Source organism: Hakea prostrata, chromosome 3, assembly GCF_041222555.1.
Source record: "Hakea prostrata isolate BN-2017 chromosome 3, UWA_Hpros_2, whole genome shotgun sequence".
NCBI classification, from domain to species: domain Eukaryota; kingdom Viridiplantae; phylum Streptophyta; class Magnoliopsida; order Proteales; family Proteaceae; genus Hakea; species Hakea prostrata.
The window spans coordinates 62,927,418-62,951,641 of NC_142602.1; the positions used below are offsets into that span (position 1 = coordinate 62,927,418).

The 24,224-nt window shown below is 39.3% G+C and overlaps 1 pseudogene across 1 annotated transcript; it reads right to left on the reverse strand.

Moving 5' to 3' along the window:
• On the reverse strand, nucleotides 1–23,483 carry LOC149022722 (histone-lysine N-methyltransferase family member SUVH9 pseudogene; annotated as a pseudogene). The gene is made up of 2 exons (XR_016172451.1): nucleotides 21,088–23,483; nucleotides 1–521 (listed from the first exon to the last, which is right to left on the reverse strand). The product of XR_016172451.1 is annotated as a histone-lysine N-methyltransferase family member SUVH9 pseudogene (transcript).
• Nucleotides 23,484–24,224: the final 741 nt, after the last annotated feature.

Here is a 24,224-nt window from a genome sequence, read left to right on the forward strand (position 1 = left end):
TAGTCCTATCCAGTCCCTGATATGTAACAGAAACAACAAATTAATCTTGGGAACGTTACCTGCAATCATCCATCCATTTCACTTGTGCTGAAATGCTTCGTTTACAGGCTAGTCTCCATCCAGTTTGGACAAATATGTACATGAGCAGATACAAGAATTGATCATTAATATGTACAAGCACACACATACATGGGGGATTGTAGCAACAACAAAAATATTGGGAGCTGATATTCTGTCACAAAATCGATCAAAGGATCTACCATCTAGGAACTCCTGCTCAATCACTGACTAGACATTCCTTCTTGGCTAAATATATTCTTACAGTTGATTGGTCATTCACTTCCCAGCTGTATTCTCACCTTGGAATTGTTGACATTGTGAGCTGAAAATCTGCACCCCGTAATATGGTGACAACGGCAGTAACTGTGATGGATGATGGTGATGGTGATGGTGATGGTGATGGGTTAACGCCTCCTTGCAAATCTGAGACTTGAGTCAACAATTGCATCATACCTCCTCTCCTGGACAGAAGAAAAAAGTAGTTCAACCATCTTAAGCGTCCTAACTGTCCACTGACAAAAAAAGAACATAATATATATATATAGATAGATATAGTTGCATAGGAAAATTAGCCCCCCGCCCGGGGACTTTGCTTGTGCAGAAGGCATCTGTACCAGGATCGCCCTTGACAGAAATAATAGCATAAACATTTATGCTCAAATAATAAATAAATAGACAACCATAATTAGTGACTTAACATGAGATAGTGAAACCACAGAAATGAACAAAAGCTCCGGTCATTGCATATTTAGAACATTAATATCCAAGTATGGAAGTACGGACTTTTCCTCAGCCCAGGGGGGAGGACTTTCTTTTGGCCACCACTTCACCAGTGCCAACTAACAGGGAAATGTGAAGGGCATTTCTGGCCCCACCTTGCAGGGCGGGGGGAGGAAGGGAGGGGCGGGTGCCCCTCCATTCTCTAATTTACTCAAACGAAAAAAGTTTCTCAGACAACCAATGTACTGTATGCCTACTCATATGGTTTTTTTTAGTTTTTTTTTAAATCTCTTCCTGACCAGTGACCATGTGTATCATACAGTTCCTTATGACAGTGTTGAGAACTCAGTCCTTAATTTAACATGAAGGCTAACAGCTGTCAAACAAGTTTTCAAATACAGCAATTGTTTATGTGAACTCAATGTTTTCTCCATTCTTTCGGAGGTATGAAGGTACTATCTAGATTCATGGGACGTAAATTATGACTAATACATAATGTAAACGTCGAAAATGCACTTAGGTAAGCAAATTGTTAAAACGAAATGAAGCTAAGGTGCGAGGTTTTGCCCTCCCCCACCGAAGGCTCTCTCATGCTTACAGCCAAGGGTGTTAAAACAGTTGGTATCAGTGTAAACAGAAGGCTTAAAATGTCCTTTTCTATTTCCCAATGCTTAAAACTGTTTAGTAGATTTTTGTTCTCATCTCTTTTGGTTTTTTCCTTGAAATAGATGCAAACTTAATATTTGAATTCATCATATTGTCATGTTTTTAGTGATTGTAACTTGTAAGGTTATACTTGTTTACATGTTTTAATTTTTATCCAAAAGGTTTCAATGCTGCTTAAGTTGGTATTTGTTTATTATAACCATGAATGACTTGACTTATTATTTATACATTGATCAGTTTAAACAGTCAGCATCAGTCTAAACACTATGGTTTTGTTTACCTAAAGAGTCTCAACTTGAACCAAAACCGAACCATTTATGATTCACGGTTTTGGCGTAAATGGCTCGCTTTGGCTTTGGTAAACCGTATCAATTTGGTTTTGACACCCTTACTTACATTACAGCACAACTGTAGCCATTGGGCCTAGACACTAACAACTTCCAAGAAAAAGTAACAAAAATGGGACCGTCTAAGCTATTTATCAACTCCCTGAGTTGAAAGCTTCCCACCCAACAGTTTTTTATTTTTACTCTTCCTAAACCAACCCTTTCTCTCATAAAGCAGCAACCTCATATATTCTGTTCCAGTTTAGATTTCTGGTTTTGGTTCCAAAATATTTTAACCAATCATGCAATCAAGCATGTCTCTTGCACCCTAAATTTGATAAAGAAACCTTACACCAACCTTCTGGACACTACTGACAATAAAAACTATTCTGCCAGGGCACTTATTTGAATCCATATCTTCCTGTTAAATCATCAGTTATCCAGTCATCATGGTGGAGGGCCAACAGGAGATGTAACTCACTTGCAGGGAGACAGAATCATGGGTTTCACAGTTATTGGCAGCAGCCAACAAAACAATTCATCTTCAATTTAAATTAATCCATTAGTTGAAAAAGCAAGACCTGTATTTAAAGTTGTAGAATTAGGACTCCTAACTGCAATGTGAAACCCAACTGGCTTAAACTCTATTCAACCCTAAAAGTAACATAAGATTTTAATTAACCAGCCTTTCCCCCAGACTCCTACATGTTTATCAACATAAATAAAATACTACTGAAGGAAGTAAGCAAAAGAAGTAAATAACTACTACTTAATGTAAAACTGTATCTGAACGATCAAGACAGTATCAACAACAGAATCGATTCTAACAACAAATTTTAGGAGAAGAATGATAAATGAAGAACGCAAGCCAAAAAAGAGCATTTTAGTAACTTGACCGCTAAATATGGAGGAAAATAGATTCTAACAACCAGTAAATCAAGTCAACATTCACAAAATGGGAAATTCAGTGTATGCGCAGGTCTGATTGGAGAGCGTTCTGTTCGGGGTCCTCTTTAAGGGTGTCAAATAACTCATAAATCCTTGAGGATGATCAAGTGGCTGGAACCCTCAAATTAAAATCATGTAGAAAAGTCCTTGTGATTATTAGCTGCAGAAAACTAGCATAGTACTGGCTGTCAATGGAGCGGAAGGAGAAGATAAGATATAGGAAAAGATTCAGGCTTCACACTGCAAAAGGTGCTTGGATGGATCAAACAGAAGCAGCCTTGATCACAAAAAGAATCTTCATCAACGGAGAAGAACAAAAGCAATATCAGCTTACAAAAACAACAAGCACCCTTGTCCCAGCTAAACGGTGTCGGCAACATGCAGCTCTATTTAAGGTCATACTAGATAAAAGGCTTAAGCTACACATATCCTTTCTCACCACTTCTTTTAAGGTTATATTAGGTCTGCCCCTAGTTTGGTTTGGTGTGTAAGGTTCAAGGCTGCTGCCTTGGTGCACAGGACCTACGACAGCAGACTTGGTGCTCAAGTTACTAAGTTTCTATTTTTGAAGAAGAATTCTTGGTGCACAAGTACCAGAGAGTTAAGAGTTGCATACTTTCTATTTTTCAGTTTGTTTCTATTTTCAAACTTTCCTTTTCTGTACCTTCTATTTTAGACAGTTTTTTGGGTTAGTATATTATGTCCACAAGTCATATTTTTCATTTCCTTTTTTACAGGACAAGAATACTTGTCTCTCAAGTTGTATTTTAGACTTTGAGATCTATAAATGAAACCAGCCTGCAATTCTAGGAGACCTATTTAGAATCGTAGGCTTCCTTCTTTTCTCCTTCGATTCAGCTACTGGTTTGATTCTTACAAGCTTGTATTCTAGTGTCAGAGCTCTTCTAATCAAACTAGTGTTCTCCCCACTGTTCTCTTCTGAAGTTCTTTCCTGTGCTAGTTTCCTTGGTGCACAGCCACTTGCTGCTACAATTAATGTACTATTAAATCAAGTGTTAGTGTAAACCGATCTTCCCTAACTATTACCCTTTTGAAGATCCCTGAACTTTTTATCGAATTCTGACTTGTTTTAGCCCTTTGTTTCTGCATTCAGCAGATTTATTTTTTCGCATTCAACTCCGCATAATTACGCATTCAATTCTGCACTCTGCAGAATTTCTTTTTGTTATCTTCCTTCAAGTTCTAGGTTGCACACTTGTGCTACAGATTGTGCGATTTCTACCTCAGTTTATAATGTCTTCAATTACCAGTGATTCAACCATAAGTATTGCTGAATCCAAAGTGACCTCAAGGAGATCATGTGAATGTTCAAATTACCTCCATCAAACTCAAAGGTGGTTCTCATTCCTTGCTTTGGTCCCAAGCTGTTAATGTTTATTTCCTTAAAAAAAGTAAGCTTAAATTCATTGAGGCTGAACCCCTTGCCAAGACTGATAAATCCTACTCTAGTTGGGCCCAAGATGATGTCATCATTAAGATCTAGATGTGGAATAGTATGGAACATGACACAGCAGCAGCTGCCAAGGGGATATGGAATGATTAGCAAGAAACCTATTCCCAGGACAAAAATATGGCACGTATTTCTAGTATTTATGAAAAATTACTTAAGTTTCAGCAAGCTGACAAATCTCTATAGGACTATTACAATTCCTTCAAGGGCAAGATAGAGGAATTGAATGTTTTCAGCCCCTCACTACAGATATAGAGAAGCTTACGGCACAGCAGAATGACTGATGAGTTCTTTGGGTCTAAGTTCCTCGCAAGATTGAACCCTAAACTAAGAAAGCTGTCAAAAGACATCTCTTAGCTGATGAGCATGTCCCCAACCTCAGTGATTTCATACTCTAGACTCCAACAGATTGAATTGCCTAAAAGTAACTCTTCTAGAAATAGTTCTAAAGGAGAGAGTTCTGCTTTTACTTCTACTCGTGGAAGGGGCCGTGGCCATGGTTCAGGGGGAGTTAGTAGATCTTCTAGGGGTCGGGGTGTTGAGCAATCGAATAAGTCATCTCGCCCACGTACTCATTGCAATAAAATTGGACACTTGATTGAAGCTTGTCGGGCTAAGCATGGGAAGCCAAAATGGGCCAAGTAACTTGTCCATCATGTCATATTTAATGGTGGTACAAAAATAGTAACAACTAAAGATAACGTTTCTAGATCTTCTTTTGGGGAACTACCTAAGACTCTACGAGATTATGTGAGCCAAATCCTTCGTTCATCGGCAAAATATTGAAACCGCTGCTTCCACATCCATTGGTACTTCTACTGCCACTCTCTCTCATGCAAGTAATATAGCACTACTTGATTCAAGGACTTCCTCCCACAATGACTGGTAAGTCATCCCTTTTTAGGTCATTCCTAAATCCACTACTAAAGATTCTGTTGTCATAGCTAATGTGACTTTTCCACACCTATCCTAGGTTCTAGAAGCATTTCTCCAACACCTTCCTTTAAGTTGGCATTTCTCCTACATGTTGCTAACTTTCCTTTCAATTTATTATCTGTTCGCCAATTAACTAAATCCTTGAATTGTTTTGTAGCCTTTACTCCTAATTCTTCTGTTTTTCAGGATCATCACACGAGAAAGACATTTAGTGGAGGGCATTAAACAAAGTCTACTATCTAGATCATGCTACCCCAATTGCAACTCTGTCTGATGATGGTGTGGAACTGTGGATGCTTTTCAATGGCATTGTCATTTAGGCCATCTTTCCTTGGCTAAATTAAAATTTTTGTTTCCGTCTTTTAAGTCTATGTCTAGGTTAAACTGTGAGGCAAGTGAGTTAGGGAAGCATCACCGTGCCACCTATCCTCCAAACTCTATCCCTTGTAGTGAATCTTTATTTTCTTTTTCTTAAGTTCATTCAGATATTTAGGGTCCTAGCAGAGTTAGTAATAGGCATGGTTTTCGGTTTTTATGACTTTTGTGGACGATTTTTCTCATCTCATATGGTTGTAGCTTTTGAAGGATCGAACTAAGTTGTTATCTATAGTCAAGAATTTTGTTCATGAAATATAGACTCAAATTTCTTTACCTATTAAAACTTTTAGATCTGATAATGATTTGGAATATATGCAAAATGATATGTTTAGTTTTTGTAACTCTCTTAGGATGATTCATCAAACCATTTGTCCATTCCCTCCTCAACAAAATAAAGTGGTCGAACGCAAGAATCGTCACCTCTTGGAGGTTGCATGAGCTCTCTTACTTCAGATGAATGTGCCCAAGAGTCAATGGTGTGATGCTGTTTTGACTATGGGTCATTTGATTAACCAAATGCCTTTGGCTTTGCTTTGTGACAAATCTTTGTTTTCCGTTGTTTTTCCAAATGGATACCCATTTTTAGTGCCACCCAAAGTATTTGGTTGGTTTGTTTTGTTCACATACCCTATACTGTGGATAAGCTTTCTCCCCGGCTTGCAAAATACGTTTTTCTTGGGTACTCACAAACTCAAAAAGGTTTTCGATGCTATGATCCTATTCATCAGAAACACTTTGTGAGTGTTGATGTGACTTTTTTTTAGAATACCCAGTATTATGCTAGTCCATCTTTGTCTATTGAAAATGTTGCTCTAAATGATGTTCCTTCCATTCCATCTTTAGTTTCTTCAACCAATAGTGCCCCTCAACAAGTCTACACCAATTGTATTACGGATAGTACAATTCCTCCTAGTGATACTGGCATTCTTCCTCCAGTGGCTGTTAATGTTGGTCCTCCTGTGTTTCCATCTTCACCTCTCCACCAACTAATTCTTCCACTAGAGACCCTCTTCAGACTTCGGATGACTTACCAATTGCCTTGAGGAAAGGTACTCGTACATGCACTCTACGTTTTAATATTGTTTACCCTATTTCCAATTATGTGTTTGTTTCTCATCTACCCCCCCCCCCCCCAACTTTCATCATCTTGCAATTTCCCTGTCTACCATTCATGTTCCAACCCAAGATAAATGAGGCCCTTCAAATTCCTAGCTGGAAAGCCACCATGGATGTGGAAATGATGCTTTAGAATCTCGTTATACATGGTCTTTGGTAGACTTACCCCTTAGAAAAAATGTAGTCCATTGTTGGTGGGTGTATATGGGTGTATACTATTAAGCATCATTCTTATGGTACTGTTGAATGAGCTCAAGGCTCATCTGGTGGCCAAGGGCTATACACAAACATATGGTGTGGAGTCTGTGGACTACTTTAAGACTCTTTGTCCTGTGGCTAGACTCAATTCAATCCGTATGTTAATTTCTTTAGCTATGAACCATGACTGGCCTCTTTTTCGGCTCAAATAAAAAATGCTTTTGTGTACGGTGATCGCAATGAAGAGGTTTATAAGCAGCAACCTCTAGGGTATGTTGCTCAAGGGAAGGAAAGTGCTCGTGTTTGTAAGCTCCATAAAGCAATTTATGGTCTCAAACAGTCTTTGCAAGCTTGGTTTGAGAAATTTAGCAAGACTATGGAGTCTTTTGGATTTGTCCAATGTTATTATGACCATTCTATTTTTGTTACACAAGAGGGTGACAATGTTATTATGGTAGTTTATGTAGATGATATTATTCTCTAAAGCAGCGATGTTGGGGCCATCAATGCAATTAAGGCACACTTATAAAAAAATATTTCTAGACCAAAGACTTGGGAAACCTACAGTATTTACTGGGAATTGAGGTAATTCATAGTAAGAAAAGAGTTAGTTTGTCACAGAGACCATATGTTTTGGATATTTTGGCAGCAACTGGGATGCTTGTCTCCAAACTTATTGACATCCCCATGGATCCTCAATTAAAATTGGGACTGGATGATGTCCATCACTACAGAAGTCTTACTAAAAAGCTTATCTATCTCACAGTTACATAGCGATATTTCCTATTATGTAAGCGAGTTGAGTTAGTTTATGCAATCCCCTAAAAAGGCCCATTGGGGTGCAGCGATGCGATTACTTAGGTATCTCAAGAGTGCTCATGATAAAGGACTTATTTATCGACCAAATTGGAGTATGGATTCGGTTACCTTTCCTGATGTTGATTGGGCAAGATCTGCAGCTGATCGTTGGTCTACCAGAAGTTATTGTACTTCCTTGGTGGGAATCTTGTGATTTGGAGGAGCAAAAAGCAATCTACTATTGTCCGATCTAGCACTAAAGCAGAATATAAAGATATGGCCCACAGCTGCCGAGTTGATGCAGCTTTGTTCCTTTTTGGAGGAAATGGGGTTTTTAATCTCTGCCTCTATGAGGATGTTTTGTGATAATCTTTGCCAACAACCAGTGTTCCATAAAAGGACAAAGCATATAGAGAGGTAGATTGTCATTTTGTTCGTCATGCGGTCAAGAAAAAAATTATTGAGACTCTCTTTGTGGGTTCTGCTGATCAGCTAGCAAACTTGCTCACTAAAGCTCTTTTTAAACCTAGTTTTCAGTCTATCTGTTGCAATCTGGGCATGGGACACTTATATGATCCAGCTTGAGGGGGAGTGTTAAAACTTGCACAAGGTTGGTGTGCATCGTCCAAGGCTGCTACCTTGGTGCGCAAAACCTACAACAGCGAGGTACTCAAGCTACTAAGTTACCATTTTCGAAGAAGAATTCTTGGTGCACAAGTTTTGAAGAGTTAGAGTTGCATACTTTCTATTTTTGAGTTTGTTTCTATTTTCATATTTTCCTAAGTTTCCTTTTTTGTACCTTCTATTTCGGACAGTTTTTTCAGTTAGTGGATATTGTCCACAAGTCGTATTTTTTATTTCTTTTTTAATACTTGTCTCTCAGGTTGTATTTTAGACTTTGAAATCTATAAAATAAACCAGCCTGTGATTCTAAAAGACCTATCTAAAATCGCAGGCTCCTACTGCTAGTTCTTCTCCTCTTTTCTTCGTCTCCGTTTTCTCCTTTGATTCAGCTATTAGTTTGATTCTTAAGAGTTTGATTTCTAATGCCTTCAATCTAGATTAAATCACTTCTCAAGTACAGGGGCATTTAACAACAAGCTGGCCCTTCTTACAAACTAATATAAAATAGGTCAAGAAGGAACAACTGTATGCAGCCTTAAGCCACCCCACCCCTCTCTTTTCTCCCTTTCTTTCTCTGCACGAGAGGCACAAAGGAAGGGGGGAAATCTATTTATAAGATAGTTAAGATGAGGGATAGGAAGAGTAGAGATCTTGACCACGTTAGATGTATTAAAAATGGAGATGGTAAAGTATTAGTTTGTGAGGAGGATATTAAGAAAAGATGGGAAACCTATTAATCTAGTTTACTAAATGAGCATTCTTCAAGCACTTATGTTTCGGACGATTACACTTTTCACCAAGGCACCAATGTCCGAACTTATATACATAGAATTTCGATGTCCAAAGTAAAAGAAGCTTTAAGGAGGATGAAACTCGGCAAGACACAAGGTCCTGATGAAATCCCAATTGAAGTATGGAAGAGCTTAGGAATCCATGGACTAGTTTGGTTGACTAAGTTGTTTAATAAGATTATGAGCACATGGAAAATGCCAGATGATTGGAGGAGAAGTATTGTGGTTCCAATTTACAAAAATAAAGGAGATATTCAAAGTTGTAATAACTATAAGGGCATTAAATTGATGAGCCATACAATGAAATTATGGGAGAGAATAATTGAAAACCGTTTGAGACACTTAACTACAGTTACGGAGAACCAATTTGGGTTTATGCCGGGAAGATCTACAACGGAGGTTATTTACTTAATTAGGAGACTTATGGAAAGGTATAGAGAATGTAGGAAAGATCTTCATATGGTATTTATTGACCTAGAAAAAGCTTATGATAGAGTCCCTAGAGCGTTAATTTGGCAAGTACTAGAAAAAAGAAGTGTTGCAAGTAAATATATACATATAGTTAAGGATATGTATGATGGTTCGGTGACTAGTGTTAGAACAGTGGGGGGACAAAGTAATGAATTCCCGATAACAATTGGGCTATATCAAAGGTTAACTTTAAGCCCATATCTATTTGCACTGGTAATGGATGAATTAACCAAAGACATTCAAGATGAGGTCCCCTGGTGTATGCTTTTTACTGATGATATTGTGTTGATTGATGAGACCCAAGTGGGGATTAATACCAAATTAGAATCATGGAGAGTAGCTTTGGAATCAAAAGGCTTTAAACTTAGTAGATCGAAGACAGAATATTTAGGTTGTAACTTTAGTCATGATCGGACAGATGATGAGGTGGTGATACTTGACGATAAAGAGATTCCTCAGAGTGATTGTTTTAGGTACCTTGGTTCAATCATAAGTAAAAGAGGTGATTTAGAAGATGAGGTTTCCCAAAGAATTAAAATAGGGTGGATGAAGTGGAGAGGTGCGTCCGGGGTCTTATGTGATCGGCGTATTCCATTAAAGCTTAAAGGAAAGTTTTATAGGACCGTTGTTCGACCAGCTATGATGTACGGTGCAGAGTGTTGGGCTATTAAAAAGAATCATATAGATAAACTCAATGTAGTAGAAATGAGGATGCTAAGATGGATGAGTGGCAAAACTAGGATGGATAAGATAAGAAACGATCATATTATAGTTGGTCTGGGAGTTGCTCCCATAAGTGATAAACTTAGAGAAAGTCGTTTGAGGTGGCACGGCCACGTTCAACGGAGACCTATAAATGCTCCTGTACGGAGAAGTGATATAATCCATATTGAAGGAACTAGAAGAGCTAGGGGTAGACCTAAGATAACCTTAGGAGAAGTGGTGAGAAAGGATATGTATAGCTTAGGCCTTGTATCTAGCATGGCCTCTAACAGAACTGATTGGAGGGCAAGAATCCATGTAGCCAACCCCATTTAGTTGGGACAAGGCTTGTTGTTGTTGTTGTTGTTTCTCTGCACAGAGGCTGCTACTGTGTCTTAAATACACAAATGGACAGTTGCAAGAGCACAACTTAATCATTGCACCCACATGAAGCTTGCAAACTTATTCAGAAAACTCAAAAACAGATGTTTACACTAAAGGAAAGGCCTAACTCAATCTTTAATGAATAAGTAACCTAAATTGACTAGCAAGCTGAAAACACCAAGGAAATAGATTCTAACTGGACTGGATTTATAGAATCCAATCCTGCCTAGCTAAAACATTACCAAAAAAATTATCTAAATATGCCTAGCCTCTACCCATATTATAGGCCCACTAAAGCAACACAGTACATATAAAATCCACCAGATAAAGGCACCGCACAAACATAATGCAACTTAAAGCTTATTTCCAATGCCTATTTAGATGATTTTAACACATAATTACCAGCTTATGTCAGACGAAAAACCTAAGTTGGGCAGTTCCATCTCAATTTGGGTTTCCGAACCCAATTAGGCTTGTCCAGCAATCCGAATGCAACTACATCAATTCTCCCCTAGAAATTGCTTGACACATCTACATTAATAAGAACCAAGGAAACCATCTGAGTTAACACACTAGAAAAGAAAAGACACTTCTGTCCAGCAAAACTTGACTGGCAAAAAATCCTTAACTGGAAGAAACAGCATCTCATGTCCATCTGATCGAAGAAATAAGTGTTCTCATAAGTCATAACCACAATGCCAAGCTGTCTTATCAAACAATGTCCATTCCAAGAGGATCGGCAAACCTTTAACATAGACATCACACTACTTAGCTTCAATAAACCCAACAAATTGAGTATAATAGCAAACATTGATCATTGATATTGAAATTAGTATTCATTGACCCTCCATGTAAGCATCTCTATCTTCAAACCAAGCCTGTGAATGCCACCTCCAAAGACAGCATTGGTCCAGTCCAACTACCACCAACACAAACTAATGTTGCATCTCACTCGAGTCAAGAAAATACTATTTTTTGGCACAACAAAAGTCTAATAATGTTGCCTCTCTCCATTACTGTCACTGCCAGCTACTTGATTAGGTTCATGATCACACACTCTGACTCCAATGGTACTAGGTTATTTCTCCATTATCTTCCAAAACAATAGCCATTTATTATTAGCATAAGAAAGTCATAGCTGTCAAGGCAATGCTTTGGCGTCCAGACACCTCGGTTACCACTGTGATGCAGCCTTGACGTTTGACCATTTAAACGCCCAGATCCCCTAGGTGTCATAACAACTACAAAAGCAACAAAATGATCTGGACGTTGAACAGAAAAATGCTTGTTCCCTTGCATGAGAAGTACCATGGCTCAGCATGTGGCTTCATAGGTCTGTCAAAACTAAACCAAGGAGGAGAATATTGGAACCTATGGCTTGCTGAATGATTTACTTGGGAGAAGACTACCATGACTGAACTATCACTCTGCGGGTATGTGTAAAGGCCTTCTGAGTGTAGGGTGCTTCAGACTTTCTTCTACCAGATATTCCACCTGGCACTTTTATATCCTCCATCATCAGAACTCGACTGGATGGTAGTGCAACACTACTTTTGAAGGTGCAATTCATTACCAAACTATTCCATGGTCAAAGATATGCAACAAGATGACAAGATGGGGGTGCCCTCTACATTGGCTTCCTGAATTGCTGTATGATCTGAAATTCCCAGACCACCCCAAGGGCCACAACAGGGCTTACAGTTTGCTGCCCAACATCGCATGGCCCAGCCCAGCTGAATGGAATATTGGCAGAAACATGGGCATTTGGGTAATTTTTGGTACCCCTAGTTCAGTCCAAATTGATCTTGTTAAATGCAGACTTCTATTAGGAATCTAAACCTATTTTTATTTTGTTATTTAAATCAGTCCTTGTTATGTTAAGAAAGAGTCCTAGTCTAGTTAGGAGTCCTATTTATAGTGGGATTTCTTTAGTTGTCCAAATTTCACTAGAAGCTAGGCCTACTCATATTGTGTAATTTGAATCCTTATAGGTTAAGATAAGTGAGAGTCCTTGGTAGTGTAGGAAGGCCTAAATAAAGTAAATGTCATCTTTTTGGTTTTCAAAGTTGAGTCCGAGTATGAACCCTTCTATGTAGGCAATAAATAAAGCCTAATTCATGCAACCAGGACAGTGTTGATGATAAAAAAAAATTGACTATAGGAGAATTGAGAGGAGTATGGAGGTTTCCCAGGGAGGAAACCTTGCGGCCGCCTAGTTGGGGTCCTCTGTTCATGCAATTTGTCTTCTCCAAACTCTATATTGGTAAGCAAAGCATCTCCCACACTTCCTGTTCTCTTTCCACCCATCAGATCAAACCTAAAACCCTTCCCTCATCCCTACAGCATCCCCTCCTTTCTCCCAAAACCCTATTTTCTTTATCTTCTAATCCCTTCCCCCAAGTCCCACTCCCTTTGGAACAATCACCTCCACCACCTCCCCTCGCAAGAATTTGACCCCATCCATCACACCAATTGCTCAGCCAAAACCCTAAAACCTGCACTTTAATGTCCTTCCATAGAACCCTAATTACCCTAACCTCCCATACCTAGAACTCCACAATCCCCTCACCCAAATCCCTCCCCCTCTTGGATTCTTCTTTCCCTCCACCTTCTAAAACTCCCTAGCCCAAGTCAAGGTTGGAGATCTCAATCTCGAGGGCAATCTCGCCCTACAGATCAACCAAGATCTCACTTGAGTTGGCAAGATCTCAGTCGACATATTGTAAATCTTGGGGGGCTCAACTTGAGGACCCATCTCGGGGGCTTTTAAGGTTTGGGCTGAAACTTGGAATTTAGCCTATTCTAGGCCTTCTAAAAACACTGGTGGTTAGATTTGGGAAAACCACCCTATGATTGAGTTTCAATATCGACCCTAAGTTTGAAATCAAAATGCTATAAGAATTAACATGCAATATTATAAAACGTGAAATATAGAGCCACTAATTGATATAACTAGAAACCAAGTGATAAGATACATCAGGTAACTTCAATTGTTCAGAATTTCATCCATATGATTAAGATACAACATCATCATTTTCAACTCTCAAGAATACAGTAGTACAAGCATCATAAGTCCATAAATCATAACTTCATAATAGAAGAAGAAGAGATGAAACCAATTAAGGCCCAGCTCCAGCAGTGCCTGATGTGAACACAAGGAACCCCTTGGCTGAAACCTCAATTAAGGACCCTAGTATGGCTCCAAGAAACCACCTACCCCAATGAAACCCCTATTTGGGAGTATCTTAGGTATTTTGCCCCCTTTTTTAATTCTAGAATTATTTCCAGAATAATTCAGAATTTTATTTGTGTTTAAATTACTAAATTGAGTTGATTTTGGATTGGTTTAGGGAGTTTTGTTTTGATTCAAAGTTGTTTAGTTGAGTCCTTAGTTATCTTAAATTGGCATGTGCTTATTTAAATTGACTTAAAGTCTAATTTAGCAAGTGTTTTTTAATTAGCGAATTCCATATCAAGAGTCCTTGTAATGAGGTGAGATCCAAATCTATAAAGGAACCACACCTAGAGTCCAAGTCTTTAAATTATTTAGATTCCAACTCACGAGTTTTGGTCAAGTGATGTGATCCTTGTCTATTAAGGACTCCCACCGAAGTTAAAGTCGTTAGAAGGCTATACATAGCCAAGTATTCTACATGATTTTTGCCAGACTTGATTGAATAAAAATTTGAATTTGTGAAACACCAATTCGTGGTTCTCTTTCGGAGGGTCACGGTGGATTTCAAAGAAGTTTTTCAACCACAACCAGCAGCTATCCCAGGTTCACAGCGCCCATGACCCTAGTAATCTTATGTGATTGTCTAGGTAACATTGGGGAATGGGGAATGCCCTTTTGGCATTTCTGTCATAGGATACCAAAGGAGGCGGTATGGGCCGCATTCCTATGGTGCCCTTGGCGCTTTCCCTAATTACTGATTGACATATGTAAGGCATGTCTAGAAGTGTTTGGCTAGGTGACCTCATGAGTACTACTACCCTTACGGTAGGGGTATTGAAACCGGTTAACCCGTGATGTCAGTGGCTGGGTCCTGTGAGCATCAAGTAGGCCCACTATCATCATGAGATGGTAGGGTTGCATATAATAGACAAGGGCTCATGGGCGCTCAAGATCGGCGAAATGACCCGTGAGATGACATGGAGAGCATCCTGTCCATTATATGTGGATGACCATGGGGTTCTTCAAGCCTTCAACCAGCATCCCTAAGTACAGAACCTCCCCCCCACCCCCTCCCCCTGCCTCCTCCCAATCCCACAGCCCTACCCCCGCTCTCTCCCTAACCTGCGCACCTAGGTTTTCCCCTCCCCTTTGCTGCGCACCTCAACAGCAGCATTCCCTCACCCCTATGGCTCCCTTATTCCCCTTCACTAAGCTCTGCGACACTTCCCAGGCACTACCCCATCTCTCCTACCCTACGGCTCCCCCATTCCCCTCCCCTTGTGACTTTATTCTTTCTTGCGAAAACAGCAGACCCCCCCCCCCATGAAACCCTTGATCCCCAACCAATTTAGACTCCTGTCCCTCCCTCCCCCTAGGATCGCATCTAGTCCTAGAATCTAGTTCTATAGTTACTTCCCTAATTCTGCCTAGTGGTCAAAGAAAATCCTACACTTCATCTTCTTCCTTAGAAAATTCTGCAGATTTTAAATTTCCAAAATCTGATACTGTTTTAGGTTCTGATCATATTCTAAAGTCCAGATCAATCAAATTCAATTCTAAAGTTGCATAACAGCAATAAAACCAGTTCTGAAAACTGCAGAACAGTGAGCCAATAGCCTGTTCCTAGCCTGACGCAAATTCCCCCCAAACCCTAGTTTTAAATTTTAGTTAAAATTCAGACCTGAGCTATTGTTGCAATGGAATTTTCAGAGCTTTAGAATACCCTAAAACACCTTGAATAAGCCTACTTTGCTGAAATTCCTGGGCAGCCCTTAGATTTAGGAAAATTCCCAAACTACCCTTACCCTAAATCTGGGTTTACATCAATTGGTATCAGAGCTGCAATTTCCAACAACTCAAACCCCCAATAACATGAACCAGTAGTAACAAAAGCCATGGAGGAACAAACTAGAGACTACTTCCATTCTCATCATCGTATCTACATGGGAACTCCAAGATGAGATATCCTACAAGTTAATAGCTCAGTCGTATCTAATATATCTTGACTAGATCTCGGTATACCTCACAACATTAAGGCAAATTTATTCTTTCCACTCAATTTGGCTTTGATTCCAACCCCAACAAAGTTCACCAAATCAGTGGGACCTTGGTAAAATTCGGTTTTTGGACTACCAAGTTGCCCCTGAAAATGAATTCTCGAACCATAAGTATAATAGAATGTACATTCTATCACACAGCCCTAGTCTCCCATTGTTCACCTCCCAGCTTCCTCAATCTCTGGATTATCTACCAATCTCTCTCTTTCTCTGTGTCTTACTAAGCACTGGTTACATACTCTGGGATTGTTTACACCACCAAAACCTTCTCATCCCATTCAAAATCAAATCGAGTGGCAAAAGAGTAAAATCTGGCAGCATATGCAACTATCAGACTTTCTTATCCAAAGTGTGCAAACTTGATGGGTATTTGCCGCTAGTAGTTAGTCACCAAGAATCTCCAATTCATAGCCTAACTCATTTCAGTCCAAAAAGTGACAAACCAGATGCTTCGAATCCAATTCTGCCAATTTTATATCCACCAGATTCAAGACACTACCTCCAGCTTAGCATCCGCAATAAGATCTTTCCAACCTCATTCAACACGTACCATCTTAAATATATCTCCAAACTGTAACCTATATGATGTGAACACAAAATATGCCCCCAATCAAACCAGAAAGTGAGGCCCTCAAGGGGGCTTAAAAAGGCCTCTTTAATCCGGCCGAAACCCCCTTGGGGAGTAATTTGGACATTTGCCCCATTTTGGAGAGTTGGATTTACTTCCAACTTAGAGTCTATGAACTGCAGTCTTCAGGGTTTGTTTGAGTCAATTTGAAATTGTTTTGGATAAGTTACTTGTGAGTCAAGTAAAGCTAAAGGGTCCAGTTGAGTTAGGATAGGTTTCCTATCTCATTTAGTTAAGTCAGTATTTTAAATTCAAGAGTCCAAGTTAGTTTGTAAACGAGTCCTTAGCAGAAGGGACATCCTAAGTTTGAGTCAGCGTCTGCTTTCCCAGGCTATAAATAGCCTTTCTTTGTAATTTGATTTCAGTTTTGATGATTAATTGAATTGTTGAGTAAGGACCAAGGTCTCCTTCATTGAGTGGGCCTTGGTTGAGTGTTTGTGTTTGAAATTATTCTGTTCATCGTCATCTTCTTCAACTACAGCAGCTTCAAGAGATCATTCCTGCACATAGAACAGCTTTCCAGGGCCTTCCCAAGTAAGTTACAAGCTTCTCCACCCCTCCCCCTTGCTCACGCTACCCTAGGAAACCCCTCCCCTGCAACTGTAACCCTAACAGCCCCTTCCCTCTCTTATCTGGCCTAGAAAACACCCTCCAACCAATCGCAACAGTCCCCTCCGCCTTCCCCTTGTTTCCTTTGCTGTTCCAGCCCCTTACCTAGTGCCCGAAACCCTTTCTTCCCCCTCCCTTTCCCACAGCCTCCAGATCCTATTTCACATAGGACTCCCCTATTCCCTGGTCAATTCAAACCCTATCTACCCTTGTTAGAGTTGCCCTAACGTGCTGAGTCTAGTCCTAACCTGTTTCCCCTAAACAACCCCAGTTCTGGACTTTTGAAAAACCCACAATTTGTCTTCTTCGTGGAGTAAATATGCAGAATTTCAGAAATGGCAGAATTCTCTCAAACAACCCTACTTCAGCCCTACACCTCTAAAAGTGTTTCTGGACTACAAAATAACAACTGCAGTAGTTCTAATCTGCAGAACCAGCAGCCTGTTCCCCAATACCCTAACCCTAACTACACCAAGTCCTACTTGGTCTAGGTTTGATTTCTCAAGTCTGAATTTTAACTCTTATATATAAATTCAGATCTGAAACTTCAATTTCAGCATGCCTGAGCAGTGTTAAAACCCTATAAAACCCTCTGCATATTGCTGGAATCATCCCGGGCAGCCACCTAATCTAGGGAGTACATCACTATATCCCATAAAAACCGAGGACATAAACTTTAGCCCCTTTTTCAGCTCCATAACCCCATAAAATGATGGAGCCCATGGTTGTGCAAGATGTGGCACTGGTGAACCAGGAGACAGGCCTTGTGGAATGGAGTTGGAAGAACCGTTGGTGCTATATATATAATTGGGCTGCGGTAATTTCGGAGAGATGGGTAGAATCGGAAATTGTAGGGGTCATAGTACAATGTTGGAAGAAGAGAAGGGCTTTTTTGTAAAGAAGTCCTGAAGTATGATATAGAAGAAAATTAAGACCTAATAACATGTTAACAGTGGGTGGTGAATCATGTTTAATATAGACAATATCAAGAGAAAAATGAGGAGTATATTGTTTACAATGGTTACGAAAAGATAAAGTAGTTGGTTTTAATTTATGAGTGTAATAGTGTGGAATTTGGTCAATCCCATAACTAAGTGTAGTTTTAGGATTTTGTATGGGTTCTTGGTCATCATCACTAATAAATTTTGGGCATAATAAGTTCTTAGTACATCCTATATCAACATGTGCTATAAGGAAGATGTGTTTATTAGAATGTAAAAGAGTGATTTGATTTTTTACTAAGAGATTTCGGGTAGTAAGTTTGGAAGAGCACTGAAAATCTTCCTGGGTTTGGGTTTTATATTCTGTGTCGGATAAAGTTTGTTCTTGTATTGAGGCTTGAGTAAGAAGTAGTTGCAATGTGTTCTTGATTGTCCAGGAGTCATTGGAGAATATTATAAATTTGATCTTGTTTGACTAAAAGTTGTTGAAGAATAGAAAGAAAATATCCCCAATTTGAAACCAATAAACTTGATAAAAATCAAATTCAAAGATATAAATAAATATTCCTTAAAAAATAAATATAAAAAAAAGGGAAAGAAAATCAATCTTTTATTCACAAACAGAAAACTAGATTTTCAGCAATAGGTAAAATCTTAAATTTTCTAACTGGAGTTCTTCTCAACTCTATTCCATGACTCTTTCTATGCTAAAACGTTGCTATAATCAAAAGAGAGGTGACTTCTCAATTTTTTATATTTAATCAGTATTTTTATTTGTAACAATTTTGGCAGCATTTGTACATACCAAATAAGGTATGACCAAAACATAAGTCCTTCAACATGAATCAGAGTTAAGCAATTTTGGATTTGTTGGAAAGCTAATTTTTTGTTCCTGTGGGTTTTTGGTCCATCTTGTGGTGAACAATGGGATGTCATTAGTTCCCCCTAAAAGCCTCCAAGACTCTTGTAAGCATGGACAGTAAAGGAGCCAAGAAAAATGGGGTAAGATATTGCAGAACTTGCTGCCTTTCTTCTAATCTGTTGGAGATCTTTAACAGGAAATTCATGTGTACCTATGTGATGAACAAGAAATGCTTTTCTATATGAGTTCTATTTTGGTCAATGCGACAGGGATTAGACAGTTCGAATCAACTAGGGAAAAATAGGATGACATACTATTGAGTAATTATACAAGTAGCCTGAAAATCATCATTTCAAAACTTGGATTAGAATCAATAATTCTAACTCACAATCGACTGCTGCCTGTTCCAAATAACCCTGATTCTAGGTTTATTCAGTCCAACTGAGTTGGATCATGTCCAGCTCTGCCTGAACAATTCTTGGCCAATTTAAGGACAATTAGATTCAGAATCAATGGAGATATACAATCTGATGGGTTAACTTCTGGACCTTGAAGAAAATATAGGATGACTTAATTTGATCACCAGAACTATGTTATCATTTAACTATAGTTTATAGACTGACCATATGTATCCAAGGAAGGCACAAATCTCCTCAATAGCCTCTCCAATAAATAAATAACTACATACGTCATTAACAAGCAACAGATACGACCAGACTATGTTTGTCAAAGCAAAGCGGTTGAAATTGTTTTGAACCGCTTAATTGATGCCCAATCTGCAAAGGAACTCCGAGACCCAAAGTGACATAGAACCTATTTTTTGCTCCAAGGGAGATGCCCCCACACCCCCGCTGGGCGGCCTCCCCGGACCCCCCCGCCTGCTCACCGGTGAGCGGGACCCCATGCTCGTCGACAACAGAATGTAAAGCATAAGCCATACTCAACATCAAGAATCAATGAATCAGTAAATGCCTAGGCAAACGCTTTGACAATCATGGTCTGATGAGATGAACTTATGTTTGTGTTCTTTTTTTAAATAATTTCTCATAGTTATGATTTTTGAATGCTTGTTTTTTGGGATAAATGTGACTAGTGAATACTTGTTTAGCTTATTATAAAAAGTAGTTATATTGAAAAGTAGTCTAAAAGTAGTTATATTGAAAAATTTTAACCCAACCGCTTTGGTCGCTTTATTGCCGCCTAGGCACCGCTTTATCGTCTAATTGCCTAGGTGGAGGAGCCCCAATCACTTTGGTCACCTTGTCGTCTTGACAACCATGGACCAGACACTACTAGATATGTGTGACCAGTCAACCCATCCATGACAAATGCAAAAAGATTAAAAGAACAAAAAATCCAGATATAAACACCACAGTTGAACCTACTTTGATATACAACAACTTTGTTTCTTTCAATTGTTCATACTTTAATCTCCATATCATGCACTTTCTATAAGCAGAGACCAGGTGTAGGTCTGCATACGCTACCATAAAATAGAACAATGAGGACCCCAAATATTTTCAAATGATAGAAGGAGATGTTTTCACTGTAAAATAAACCAAAATAAATCAATAGCATAGAGGAAGCAGTGCCGGTGACTTCATTAAAAAAAATTTATTAATTGCATTGAAGAGTAAAAGAACAAGGATTCGGGCAGTAAATAACAGGGTCAACTCCATGTTAAGCAAGTTACGTCATGCAGCAGAAAAATGTGTCCTTGACATTGATTGGCCTTAAATACCAAACTATCAACAGAATGCTAATAAAGGATGAGATAATGAGAAGCTGATAACTGGCAAACATTTCAGGATCACAATCACAAGTGTCTAATTGTAATGCAAATACTTTGTAGCCTGAACTCAAGGATACAAGTAACAAGGACCCATCAGGAAAAATGAGAGATCAAAACAAGTGATGTGTAAACAGTGACCACAGAGCCAGTAAGACCTGCCTCTCAGCCCTTCTATACTTTCATCTCCACAACAAACGAGCTGTTCTATAAATTGACATAGTCAAGAAAATTTACCAGGCAAAAAAATGTAGCTAATGAACAAAAAGAACAACACAAACTAAAGGAGACATGAACATGTACCACCGTTCATAAATTTGTTAATAAGCATTGGTAATGAATTAATAAGATCAACCAAAAAAGAAACATTAAGAAAAATCATACTGCTAAAATACAAAATATAATTCTACAGTCTCAACAACAAATCAGAGCATTACCTTTAGGGGAAGATAACAGTTAATCCCAGAAACATCTCAACGCATCATTTTCTCAAAATAAAAAAGATCTGCAAAATAACGAAAACTCCCACCCCTGCAGAATGTTCAATTGCAAATAGCAAGTTTTCCTGTCCAATCACAGGTCACTCCATAGTCTAGGCTGAGCTCTCGTAAAGGTGGGATGTTTTCCAATGCAAATAGCATAAGATGTGGATACAGTATATTATGGTGATCATATAGTACAAATTGCACCATGACATTAGGGCTTGAACTATGGCTGAAATAGCAAGCAACATTTCTCATTGCTGATACATCCATTGCAAAATCCAGAGGAGGAATAGAGAGATACGGCGCCTTACATATTCAGGGAGAACTTGAGATAAGTCCCCCCATTCCATCCATCTCTTGGGAAAACGACTAGGATAGACCAAACTATCACCATTCATTGTAAATAATTCCACTTGTTCTCTGGCAAGCATAACGCCACTATATTCACAAATATAGGAACCAGCGTGAATCAAATCCAAGGATCTAACTCCCCAGCCTGTTTCCCTTGATCTAAAAATTTCCAACCGATGCTTCAAACCCTTCTGAGTCACACGATTCCGGCAATTAGGTGGGCAGCGACAAAAGCTACCACATTCAAGTATCAAAGGCTTCCCCCTCACGAGAAGCCCATTGCGATCATAAGGAAACTCTCCACCATTTCTCTGGGCACAAAAGCAACCAGAGGAACAACCAGAAACACAATCACACCCGATGCTATTACCCGTATGCTGAAATGCAAGAGGAGGGAACACAGGCTTCACAAGATACTCATAGAGCATTGGGTCGTGATCAGAATCGATGTCATTGAACAGGAAAACAGGCAAACTTTCCCTCCCCTTGGAGATATCAAAACTGAGATAACCAGATGGCCTGGCTTCCAAAGGTTTTATCCTCAGATTCTCGGCTAGTTTCAGCAAAACACTGCCCATTTCAGGTTGGTCAGCCATTCTCACAAGCTTATATTTGTACACACCAAAACCAGACTTACCCACGTCGAACCAGCAATCAGTAATTCGATATAGACCATCATAAACATAGATTTTGCTGGTAATACTTCTGTCATATTTGAAACCCCGAATAACCCGTATCTCAATCCCATAATACCTGCTCCGCTCCAACGCAAGATTGCCTCCTTCAAGCTTTTGGTGAACACACTGTCTCGCAAATTGTTTATCTTGTCCACCTTGACCTGTATAGATTATCACATCACCTGCATCTTCATCATCCTCATACCCACCAGAAACTACAATGCTCGTCGCAATCGGCTCTCCATTAGAACTCTGACTTGCCGAGACATAATCGATTCCAGCTTGAAGCTGCCCATGCAGTCCAATCACGCACAACTCCATCCGGAAAAAAAAACACATCGCCAACGTAAATCCCAGGAATCGAACCAATTATCCTCTTGTCCCTATTCAGCCAAAGACCCCTGTTCCTCATCAACGAAGCAGCTCTCAGATCCCCCCTTACTCTCTTCCCATTAGGTTCCCTTTCGTCTTCCGCCGTAGAAATTATCCGCAGAGAATCATAAAGCATCCTCGTCCGCCGAACCAAATCTCGAAAGTACCTGGCATCCTCAACGCCAAGAGTAGTAACCCTAATCATCTCCCCCGACCGTTGTTTCTTATACTTTACGACAGCCGTGGAGACGCTATTTTGCTCCGGCCGAGGAACAATAGCAAGTGAATTCGGATCCACAACCGTCAAATCGGAATACTGTTGCAGTTTCTTCGCGAAAGCAGACTGAAAAAGCTGCGAAATCCTGTAATATTCCGAATATACATCATTTCCCTCTGCAGCAATTTCTGAAACCGGAGAGATTTCTTGGATAACATCGGAACCAGATTCAGGGAAACACTCAGGGTCAGGGTTAGAGTAAGAACTAGAATTAGGATTTGGTGTTGAGTAGTAGGGTTCTTCGTACAGGGGTTCAAGCTTGGGTTCCACTTTCGGGGTAACAATGTTGTGGTCAGGAAGAAGATTCAGGTCCAGAAATGGAACTAAAGATCCCATCTTGCCTTGTTCCGTTGAAATCTCAGGAAGAAAAAAAAATGCAACAAAGCAGTTGGGTTTCTCAGACAAAACAAGCTAAGATCCCATCTTTGTAGAAATCTTACCAAAACAAAAACACAAAAATATCTTGAAATGAGCAGTTGGGTGTCTCAAGAAAGACCACATCTCGTGCTGGTGTAGCTTGTGATAGAAATCTTGCAAAGAAAATTTTGGTGAAATAGTTAGTTGCAGAGCTTGGAAAGTGTGGCCATGGCAGATTTGCCCTCTTTTCCGCTTTTGTAACTGAAAAAGTAAGGTGAATTTTGTGAATGAAAAACTCAAAAACCTAAGAACCCAGATAAGGTGACCATGGAGAAACACATGAGGGAAAATCTGATCTTTTTACAGTTTACAGTAAGAAATGTGTATCTTACGATTTTAACCAATGGAAATTACGAATTGATGTTGTAATAAGTGGGGCCCACAGTTGGACAAATGTATAATCGACGTAAGCGTTTGGGTTGACAAGTGTCGTTGCGCATTTACTAAAAGACCCTTTGCTTTCCCAATGCTCCAATGTAAATTTTCTTTTTGATTTATATTTAAGTTTACGTTTGGCGCTAATAGTTTTTCAAAATTTTTTGGGGGGTTTGATATCTTACGTCAGCTGTCATGCCTTCCTACGTCATTTCCTTGACCATCTAAGCTTCTAATAAAGGATTTTCTGCTGCTTTGTTAAATTATCTATTTTCGTCTACTCAAGTACAGTGGGGCCCACCTAGAGAAAACAACGGTCCACCCCATGTTCCCCCCACTCGGGCCACCCGCTACCAAATTCCAAGAAGAATCGGAACACTTGGTATATTGCATACATCTCGAAGGTACTCAAATCCAACGGTTGGAATTTATTATATTACAAATGTTCCTCGGTACAAGCATTGTAATTTTAAAATTAAAAAAATAAAAGCCATATTTATTCTTGCTTAATTTTCTTTAACTACGTTTGTTTATAAAAGTGAGGTGAAAATGAAGGGTGGAAGAAAAAAAACATGTAAACCCCAGAGGGAGAAAAACGGAAAAGAAATAATTTTGTGAAA